Source organism: Oncorhynchus keta, chromosome 26 (genome assembly GCF_023373465.1).
Source record: "Oncorhynchus keta strain PuntledgeMale-10-30-2019 chromosome 26, Oket_V2, whole genome shotgun sequence".
Classification (NCBI taxonomy): Eukaryota; Metazoa; Chordata; class Actinopteri; order Salmoniformes; family Salmonidae; genus Oncorhynchus; species Oncorhynchus keta.
In genome coordinates this window covers 1,415,750-1,427,239 of record NC_068446.1, presented here as the reverse complement: position 1 = coordinate 1,427,239, position 11,490 = coordinate 1,415,750, and the positions used below count along the sequence as shown (strand labels likewise).

General features: G+C 46.3%; 1 long non-coding RNA gene across 2 annotated transcripts in view; it reads right to left on the bottom strand.

Annotated features, from left to right (window-relative positions):
- The window catches only part of LOC127911968 (uncharacterized), a 134,393-nt gene that overhangs the window by 74,030 nt on the left and 48,873 nt on the right, over positions 1–11,490 (bottom strand). For both annotated transcript variants that reach the window (XR_008079886.1, XR_008079887.1), the window contains exon 2: positions 9,476–9,594. This is a non-coding gene — a long non-coding RNA (uncharacterized LOC127911968). The remainder of the gene's footprint in view (positions 1–9,475; positions 9,595–11,490) is intronic.

The window sequence follows — 11,490 nt, the reverse complement described above, 5'->3', positions numbered from 1 at the left end:
AAGTGCCATGCATTAGAAGTGCCATCCACTTTATATCTACAGTAATTTTGATTGGACTGATCATGTCATCATTATGAATCAAGTCGACAATCTACTGACAAATCCTTTTCAATCCTTGTCAAATGAAGATAAGTTCCGAACAGAAATGATAGATAAAACATATCGGTGCTCATCGGCCGTTGCCCATAAACATTTCACAAGTCGCAAATTCAACATTGAAAGAGCAACTGCCCCCCAAAAAAAGGACTTCTCATTTAGAAAACAGCGGCATCTATAAGAGTCAGAAACATTTATTCTATTCTCAAAATGTACCACGAAGTTTAAATAAGATCATTTTGGTCATCAAGTCAGTCTCGTCCAAATCTGAGTTTTGTGAGACCGTGGTCATGACTGCATCACAACGTTAATAAATTCAAAGGGTTTCGCTCTTGGAGCGTTCAGAGCTCACATTGGACACTCTGGACGAGGAGTAGGGTTATCTACCACGAAGGGTAGGATCAGGATGGGTCCAGAGGTGAAACATCCCTTGAGCTCCCCGAATGCCCTGTCAGCTTCAGGGGTCCAGCAAAAATGGTTCTGGTACTTGCGGGTTAGGGCCGTGAGAAGAGCTGCCACTGCACCAAAGTTGCGTATAAAATACCTCTAAGAAATTGGCAAACTCGAAGAACCGCTGGACTTATTTGAGTGAGGCGGAACGGGGCCAGTCGTTGACCACGCTCACCTTTACGGGTTCCATTTGGATGCTGGCAGTAGAGATAATGTGGACCAGGAAGAAACTTCTCTAACTTGATGTATAGTTGACTCTGCAGGGGGCGTCTCAGGACTTAGCAGACATGCAGGATGTGTTCCGGAAGGGTCTTCGAGAAGATCGGGGTGTTGTCGAGGCTAACTCTCTCTCCTCTGCTCTCATCCTTCTAGACCTATCGGCTGCCTTCGATACTGTGAACCATCAGATCCTCCTCTCCACCCTCTCCGAGTTGGGCATCTCCGGCGCGGCCCACGCTTGGATTGCGTCCTACCTGACAGGTCGCTCCTACCAGGTGGCGTGGCGGGAATCTGTCTCCTCACCACGCGCTCTCACCACTGGTGTCCCCCAGGGCTCTGTTCTAGGCCCTCTCCTATTCTCGCTATACACCAAGTCACTTGGCTCTGTCATAACCTCACATGGTCTCTCCTATCATTGCTATGCAGACGACACACAATTCATCTTCTCCTTTCCCCCTTCTGATGACCAGGTGGCGAATCGCATCTCTGCATGTCTGGCAGACATATCAGTGTGGATGACGGATCACCACCTCAAGCTGAACCTCGGCAAGACGGAGCTGCTCTTCCTCCCGGGAAGGACTGCCCGTTCCATGATCTCGCCATCACGGTTGACAACTCCATTGTGTCCTCCTCCCAGAGCGCTAAGAACCTTGGCATGATCCTGGACAACACCCTGTCGTTCTCAACTAACATCAAGGCGGTGGCCCGTTCCTGTAGGTTCATGCTCTACAACATCCGCAGAGTACGACCCTGCCTCACACAGGAAGCGGCGCAGGTCCTAATCCAGGCACTTGTCATCTCCCGTCTGGATTACTGCAACTCGCTGTTGGCTGGGCTCCTGCCTGTGCCATTAAACCCCTACAACTCATCCAGAACGCCGCAGCCCGTCTGGTGTTCAACCTTCCCAAGTTCTCTCACGTCACCCCGCTCCTCCGCTCTCTCCACTGGCTTCCAGTTGAAGCTCGCATCCACTACAAGACCATGGTGCTTGCCTACGGAGCTGTGAGGGGAACGGCACCTCAGTACCTCCAGGCTCTGATCAGGCCCTACACCCAAACAAGGGCACTGCGTTCATCCACCTCTGGCCTGCTCGCCTCCCTACCACTGAGGAAGTACAGTTCCCGCTCAGCCCAGTCAAAACTGTTCGCTGCTCTGGCCCCCCAATGGTGGAACAAACTCCCTCACGACGCCAGGACAGCGGAGTCAATCACCACCTTCCGGAGACACCTGAAACCCCACCTCTTTAAGGAATACCTAGGATAGGATAAGTAATCCTTCTCACCCCCCTTTAAGATTTAGATGCACTATTGTAAAGTGACTGTTCTACTGGATGTCATAAGGTGAATGCACCAATTTGTAAGTCGCTCTGGATAAGAGCGTCTGCTAAATGACTTAAATGTAATGTAAATGTAAACAAAGGCGAACCAATTCAACATATCCCTAAGCGTGTCATTGACCAATGCTTGGAAGACTGGGCATGACTAAATACTCAAAGTGGCCACTCGGGATGTTAAAGGCAGTCTTCCATTCACTGATTCTCACCAGATTGTAAGTGTTGCGGGGAGATCCAGTTTGGTGAAGAATTGGACCCCATGGGCCAACTACAAGGCGGAAATCAGGGATAGAGGGTACCGATTTTTAATCATAATCCTGTACAGCCCTCTGTAATCAATGCAGAGACGCAGACCTCCATCCTTCTTTCCCACGAAGAAGAAGCCTTCACCAGCTGGGGATGTAGAGGAGCGAATGAAACCTGCCTCCAGTGACTCTCGGATGTAATTGTCCATGACTGCTGCTTCAGGGTTCAAGAGGGAGTACAGACAGCCCCAGGGAGGGGTGGAGACGGGTAGGAGTTCAATGGCTCAGTCATATGGACGATGAGGAGAGAGGGTGGCAGATTGCCTCTTACAGAATTCCTCCTGGAAATAGAAGTACTCTGGAGGGAGAGCGGAAAAGTCTTGGTCTTCAATGGATGCCTGGGAACACGGCAAGGTTCTTGGTGGGGGTATTTGGCATTTAGTCTGGCAGTTCTTACAGTGAAGGCTAATATGGAGCTGCAGGGTGGTGGATGCTGTGCCCACACCGCCGGTGCCAAAGCCAGGGTCTTGCCCTAAAGTAGAGAGATGATGTAGGCGATCATGGCCCGATCAGTGTGGAACGAGCAGGACAGTAGCTCTAACACCAGAGAGCACTGAGTGAGGAACCCCTTGAATCCTCCCGGGGGGCCGCCATACTGCTAGGGGGCTGGGATCAAGTCAAATCAAATTGTATTTGTCACACGTGCCAAATACAACAGTGAAATGCTTACTTACAACACCTTAACCAACAATGCAGTTAAGAAAAAAAAAGAAGAAAAAAAATGTGTGGTATGAGCTCATGTCAATGAGGCCTACAGTCCATAAATAGCAAATAATGTTCACAATAACTTAAGATCTAACACAACATTAGGTGATAATATATGCATTATTATGGATGTATAATCAGCTATAATGGGGGCGGTCGTTTTGGACCGGAACACAGAATAAATTAACATGAAACAAACACAACAGTAAAATAGCTATAGGCTTTAATATACAGGGGGGAACCGGTATAGAATCAATAGGCTATATACAGGGGGGAACAGGTACAGAATCAATAGGCTATATACAGGGTATTACGGTACAGAGTCAATGTGGAGGCTCTATACAGGGTATTACGGTACAGAGTCAATGTGGAGGCTATATACAGGGTATTACGGTACAGAGTCAATGTGGAGGCTATATACAGGGTATTACGGTACAGAGTCAATGTGGAGGCTATATACAGGGGGGAACCGGTACAGAATCAATGTGGAGGCTATATACAGGGTATTATGGTACAGACTCAATGTGGAGGCTATATACAGGGGGGACCGGTACAGAATCAATGTGGAGGCTATATACAGGGTATTACGATACAGAATCAATAGGCTATATACAGGGGGGAACCGGTACAGAATCAATGTGGAGGCTATATACAGGGTATTACGGTACAGAGTCAATGTGGAGGCTATATACAGGGGGGAACCGGTACAGAATCAATGTGGAGACTATATACAGGGTATTACGGTACAGAATCAATGTGGAGGCTATATACAGGGGGGAACCGGTACAGAATCAATGTGGAGACTATATACAGGGTATTACGGTACAGAGTCAATGTGGAGGCTATATACAGGGGGGAACCGGTACAGAATCAATGTGGAGACTATATACAGGGTATTACGGTACAGAATCAATGTGGAGGCTATATACAGGGTATTACGATACAGAATCAATAGGCTATATACAGGGGGGAACCGGTACAGAATCAATGTGGAGGCTATATACAGGGTATTACGGTACAGAGTCAATGTGGAGGCTATATACAGGGGGGAACCGGTACAGAATCAATGTGGAGACTATATACAGGGTATTACGGTACAGAATCAATGTGGAGGCTATATACAGGGGGGAACCGGTACAGAATCAATGTGGAGACTATATACAGGGTATTACGGTACAGAGTCAATGTGGAGGCTATATACAGGGGGGGACCGGTACAGAGTCAATGTGGAGGCTATATACAGGGTATTACGGTACAGAGTCAATGTGGCGGCAGGGAAGCCTAGTGGTTAGAGCATTGGACCGGGTACCGGTACAGAATCAATGTGGAGGCTATATACAGGGGTACCGGTACAGAATCAATGTGGAGACTATATACAGGGTATTACGGTACAGAGTCAATGTGGAGGCTATATACAGGGGGGAACCGGTACAGAGTCAATGTGGAGGCTATATACAGGGGGGAATGACAGTGTTGGAGTCATGCCTGGCAGAGCAGTCATGAGTGAACAGGGAGTACAATAGGGGACTGAGCACGCACCCCTGAGGGGTCCAAGTGTTAAGGATCAGCATGGCGGATGTGTCGTTACCTACCCTTACCACCTGGGGGTGGCCCATCAGGAAGTCCAGGATAAAGTCGCAGAGTGATGAGCTTTGAGGGCACTATGGTGTTGAACATTGAGCTGTAGTCCATGAATAGCATTCTCACGTAGGTGTACCTTTTGTCCTGGTGTAAAAGTGCAGTGTGGGGTGCAATATAGATTGCATCATCTCTGGATCTTTTTTGGGGCAGCATGCAAATTGGAGTGAGTCTAGGGTTTCTGGGATAATGGTGTTGATGTGAGCCATGGCCAGCCTTTCAAAGTACTTTATGGCTACAGACGTGAGTGCTACGGGTGGGTAGTCATTTAGGCAGGTTACCTTAGTGTGCTTGGGCACAGGGACTATGGTGGTCTGCTTGAAACATGTTGGTATCACAGACTCAGACAGGGAGAGATTGAAAATGTCAGTGAAGACACTTGCCAGTTGGTCAGCACACGCTCGGAGTACACGTCCTGGTAATCCGTCTGACCCTGCAGCCTTGTGAATGTTGACCTGTTTAAAAGGTCTAACTCACATCGGCAATGAGCGTGATTGCACAGTCACCCGGAACAGCTGGTGCTCTCATGTATGGTTCAGTGTTTCTTGCTTCAAAGCGAGCATGAAGGCATTTAGCATTTAAAGGTCTTACTCACATCAGCGGTGGAGAGTGTGATCACAGCTGGTGCGCTCATGCATGTTTCAGTGTTACTTGCCTCGAAGCGAGCATAGAGGTAATATAGCTCATCTGGTAGGCTTGTGTCACTGGGCGACTCTCGGCTGTGCTTCCCTTTGTAGTTTGTAATAGTTTGCAAGCCCTGCCACATCCGACGAGCGTCGGAGCCGATATAGTATGTTTCGATCTTAGTCCTGTATTGACACTTTTCCTGTTTGATGGTTCATCAGAGGGCATAGAGGGATTTCTTATAAGCTTCCGGGTTAGAGTCCCGCTCCTTGAAAGCGGTAGCTCTACCCTTTAGCTCAGTGCAGATGATGCCTGTAATCCATGGCTTCTGGTCGGGGTATGTACGTACAGTCACTGTGGGGACGACGTCAATAATGCACTTAATGATGAAGCCAACGACAGATGTGGTGTACTCAATGCCATTGGAGGAATCCCGGAACATATTCCAGTCTATGATAGCAAAACAGCCCTGTAGCTTAGCATCTGCTTAATCTGACCACTTTTTTATTGACCGAGTCACTGGTGCTTCCTGCTTTAATTTCTGCTTGTAAGCAGGAATCAGGAGGATATAATTATGATCAGATTTGCCAAATGGAGGGCAAGGGAGAGCTTGTACAAGTCTCTGTGTGTGGAGTAAGTCTCTAGTATTTTTCCATCTGGTTGCACATTTAAGATGCTGATAGAAATGAGGTAGAACGGATTTAAGTTTCCCTGCATTAATGTCCCCGGCCACTAGGAGCACAGCCTCTGGATGAGCTTTTTCTTGTTTGCCTATTTGCCTCACAAGTCCTCAACTGGCAGCGTCCTTAAATAGTACCTGCAAAACACCAGTCTCAACGTCAACAGCGATGAGGCGACTCCGGGATGCTGGCATTCAAGGCAGTGTTGCAAAGAAAAAGCCATATCTCAGACTGGCCAATATAAAGACAAGATTAAGATGGGAAAAAGAACACAGACACTGGAACTCTGCCAAGAAGGCTTTTTTTGCCAATATGGCTTTTTCTTTGCAACTCTGCCAAGAAGGCCAGCATCCCAGATTCGCCTCTTCACTGTTGACGTTGAGACTGGTGTTTTGCGAGTACTATTTAATGAAGCTGCCAGGTGAGGACTTGTGAGGCGTCTGTTTCACTCTAATGTACTTGTTCTCTTGCTCAGTTGTGCACCAGGGCCTCTCACTCCTCTTTATATTCTGGTTAGAGCCAGTTTGCTCTGTTCTGTGAAGGGAGTAGTACACAGCGTTGTACGAGATCTTTCGTTTCTTGGCAATTTCTCGCATGGAATAGCCTTCATTTCTCAGAACAAGAATAGACTAACAAGTTTCAGAAGAAAGCGTCTTTGTTTCCGGCCATTTTGAGCCTGTAATCGAACCCACAAATGCTGATGCTCCAGATACTCAACTAGTCTAAAGAGGCCATAATTATTGCTTCTTTAATCAGGACAACCGTTTTCAGCTGTGCGAACATAATTGCAAAAGTGTTTTCTAATGATCAATTGGCCTTTTAAAATGGTAAACTTGGATTAGCTAACACAACGTGCCATTGGAACACAGGAGTGATGGTTGCTTATAATAGGCCTCTGTTCGCCTATGTAGATATTCCATTTTAAAAAATCAGCTGTTACCAGCTACAATAGTCATTTACAACATTAACAATGTCTACACTGTATTTCTGATCAATTTGATGTTATTTTGATGGACAAAAAAATATGGCTTTTCATTCAAAAACAAGGTCTAAGTGACCCCAAACTTTTGAACTTTAGTGTACCTATCATTGATTGTACGTTGGCCAGTAGTACGGATGGAAAGGGGAGGTTTGCTACTCATCGGCAGATCTTCAAAAGGCACCCCGATCTCAACATTGTTTCAATATTCAAATTTGATCGCCAGCTGTCCCATAGTAAGGAACGTGTAGGGAATGTGAACGAGATAGCAGAGTTTCTCACCCAGTCGAAGCATGAATCAGCTGGCATTATTTTTATGGATATATAAGGTCAAACTAAATGAAAGGCAGCTAGTTTGCAGTCTTTCCAGCTTCAGTTTGAGGTGATTGTGTTATCTTTGTTGTTGGCTAGCTCCTCTGAACAACATTGTCCTGACGAGTGAGCACATTTTCTATGCCATGCAAAATCACGCCTCAGTAGCTCATTGTTCTGGATGTATCCAAATAAATGTCAGTAGAAAACAGCTTAAACAAACGCAAATGCAGCTACTTTGCTGTTATTCTGGTTGCATTGTTTGTCGTGACTGTATATCAGCCGTAGTTGGCTAGTTAGCAAGCAAGGGATAAGAATAAAGTATGTATGGCAGTGGAACATTCAGAGCGAACGACCGGGTCCATAGATACAGAACAAAAAGACTGAACAACCGGGTCGCGTCTCTGGCAACCGAACCGATAGAACGCCGGCTTGGATAGCAAACCTAGATTTGTGTCGGGATTATATCTTGGAGGGAGGATGAAATAGTTTTAATAAATTCATCAAAATGTTTTAATAAATATCTCAATCATTATTAGAATATGTCGGTAACCCGTTGTATAAAAGTGATAACGCCCTCGAAGCCAACAACACCCGTGCCAACATCTCCTCCAAACACCAGCTTCTCTGGCATTATCACTTAAATAGCACAGGCTTGGAACCTCATACCTTCAAAATGTCTCCCTGGTACATGTATTGTGATGTAATCATTTCCATGGTAATGAAGAATGTTTATTCAAATGATGCCAACTGATGTGGCTCATTCAACGAAATATATTTTTTTGTAATGTAATTTGAGTTGATTCAACAAATCAGAGCACAGATTGATGGGTACACTTCCTGTTTTACTTCCTAATTGTACTTCCTGCTTTGCTCAAATGGGTACACTCGCAATGGCCGCCAGTCCACCCATTATGCCGTCATCGACTTCAATGGGGACGCCTGTTCTATTAATTTCTTATTTCTGTGACTCTACCACGCTAAAGGGCAAAATCATGGCTAAATACAGAAAAACCCCTGAAGTAGCAGAGAATAAGCACTACCTTTAAAGACCACGTCGCCATTTCACTACCACAGAAACAAAATCACATCGGTGAACAAAGAGGTCAGATACAGTGTTCTCTCTTCTCTTCTCTGCGGTTTGAATTAGATATGACTGATCTATGAATGCATCAACAGCATAGCACCCGGGCCTGCGCAACAGGTTCAGCCCCACCTTAACAGTATGATCAACCACACCAACATCCTGCTCTGACGCAGTGATCCACACTGAAGTTCTAGTTAAACTACCCCTTCTAGCGAAGTGTCAACCCTCCCATCACCAGCCCCCTATTAATAACAGGGTCCACCATGAGGAGTTTTGCTGTCAGACATGACAACACACAGAGACTTTCATCTTTACAGAGAAAGAGAGCGAGAGAGAGAGAGACAAATACTTTACCTATCACACACACAAGTGCTACACTTACATATCGCTAACACTCACAACACACACACACACACAAAATCACACACACACACACACACACCACACACACAAAATCACACACACACACACACACACACCACACACACAGCGAGTTCTGCTCCTGGACATGGCGACCCCTTACTGTTCATTTCATCTCTCAGCTTGCTGCTGGCACCATTACATTAACACAAACACTGTATTTCTGTCATCATCCACAGCATCGCACAGCACCACAAGGGCATTCCCTTAATATCTCTCTTTCTTCTGGACTGCCTCCCAAATGGCAGACTATTCACTACATTGGGCACTACATTTGACCACAGTCCTGCGGTCCCTGGCCAAAAGTAGTGCACCATAATAGGGAATCGGTTGCCGTTTGGGAGGCAGTGCTGCTCTGTTTCAGGGAATTTTGGGACGTGGGTGAGCGGTGGGAAATTGGAGTGCAGTCTATGGCCTCACAGCAAGCGGCCCTCTCCCTCCTCTCATAACCTCCTTTTTTCTCCCTCTCTCTCTCTGTTTTCTCTTTGGCAGGCTATTAAGGGGCTTCATGCAGATCACATATTTCAGCCTCAAATGATCTGGGAAAACATTAACCCCACAATGCTATGTGCTTATGATTGTGAGGGTGTGTGTCAGAGTGCAGTGTGTGTATATGTCCAGTCTTACCTCTGCGTAGTCCTTGGCATGGTCCCAGTCTCTCTTGGAGTGCAGGTTACCCAGACTGATGCTCTCCAGCTGGCCCAGGTGAACCTTCGCCACAGAACGGCTGATCTTACGAGTCACCCCTGGGAAAAAGAGCAAGAGAGAGAGAGAGAGGAGAGAAAGAGAAAGACAGAGACAAACAGAAAGATGATAGTGGATATTAGTGAGGTAATGGCCTGACCATGGAAACATGAATGTTTAAAAAACCCTCCACCACCCAGCGACCTTACGCCTCCCCGTCGATGCATTGGCCCAGGGTCCACTAGGCCCAAATATTATTTGAAATCTTTCATTTTCTATTTTCTTGGACTGCCTGCAGTGCCAAGTCGGCTGGGTTTGAGACTATTCTATTGACCCATTGCGCCAGGCAGGGTTGGGGAGTAACGGATTACAACAAAAACAGTAACTGTCATCGGTTAGGTTATGAGCAAAAATATTGTAATCAGATTACAGATACACTATATATACAAAAGTCTGTGGACACCCCTTCTAATGAGTGGATTTGGCTATTTTAGCCACACCCGTTGCTGACAAGTGTATAAAATCGAGCACACAGACATGCAATCTCCATAGACACACATTGGCAGTAGAATGCCCTTACTGGAGAGCTCAGTGACTTTCAATGTGGCACTGTCATAGGATACCACCTTTGCAAAAAGTTTTTCAAATTTCTGCCCTGCAAGAGCTCTCTCGGTCAACTGTAAGTGCTGTTATTGTGAAGTGAAAATGTCTATGAGCAACAATGGCTCAGCCACGAAGTCGTAGGCCATACCATCTCAAAGAATGTGACCGCCGAGTGCTGAGGGGCGTAAGCGCATAAAATTGTCTGTCCTCGGTTGCAACACTCACTACAGAGTTCCTAACTGCCTCTGGAAGCAACGTCAGCACAATAACTGTTCTTCGGGAGCTTCATGAAATGTCCACACAAGCCTAAGATCACCATGTGCAATTTCAAGTGTCGGAGTGGTGTAAAGCTCGCCGCCAATGGACTCTGGAGCAGTGGAAATGCTTTCTCTGGAGTGATGAATCACGCTTCACCATCTGGCAGTCCGACGGACGAATCTGGGTTCGGTGGATGCCAGGAGAACGCTACCTGCCCCAGTTCATCGTGCCAACTGTAAAGTTTGTGGAGGAGGAATAATGGTCTGGAGCTTTTTTTCATGGTTCAGACTAGGCCCCTTAGATCCAGTGAATGGAAATCTTAACGCTACAGCATACAATGACATTCTAGACGATTCTGTGCTTCCAACTTCGTGGCAACAGGTTGGGAAAGGCCCTTTCCTGTTTCAGCATGACAATGTCCCCCCGTGCACAAACCAAGATCCATACAGAAATGGTTTGTCGATATCGGTGTGGAAGAACATGACTGACCTGCATAGAGCCCTGACCTCAACCCCATCGAACACCTTTGAGATGAATTGGAATGCAGACTCCGAGCCAGGCCTAATCGGCCAACATCAGTTCCCGACCTCACTAATGCTCCTGGCTGAATGGAAGAAAGCCCCCACAGCAATGTCCAACATCTAGCGGAAAGCCTTCCCAGAAGAGTGGAGGCTGTTATAGCAGCAAAGGGGCGACCAACTCCATATTAATGGCCATGATTTTGGAATGAGATGCTTGACGTGCAGGTGTCCACATACTTTTGGTCATGTAGTGTACTTCAGAAGAAATAGATGATTGCTTGTAGCATTATTTTTAACTCAGAAAGGATGTTTGCCCCAAAATTATGTGACTCCTTTATTTTTTCTCAATGACTTTCAAATCAGCATTGAAGAAATTTGCAAGATGAAGTTTGTTTCACCTGAGAAAGTCCGACCACAAATCAGAGACCACTATGATGACGGTACAAATGTGTTTGATGGATTGCGTGAAAGAGCAGGAATAAGCTTTTGTTTGCCACAGTCCAAGCTTTGTCTTCCAATAGTGTGACTGCTGTTGGCATCCACAGATGATCCAATTGGAATCAAAGCTCAGATTTC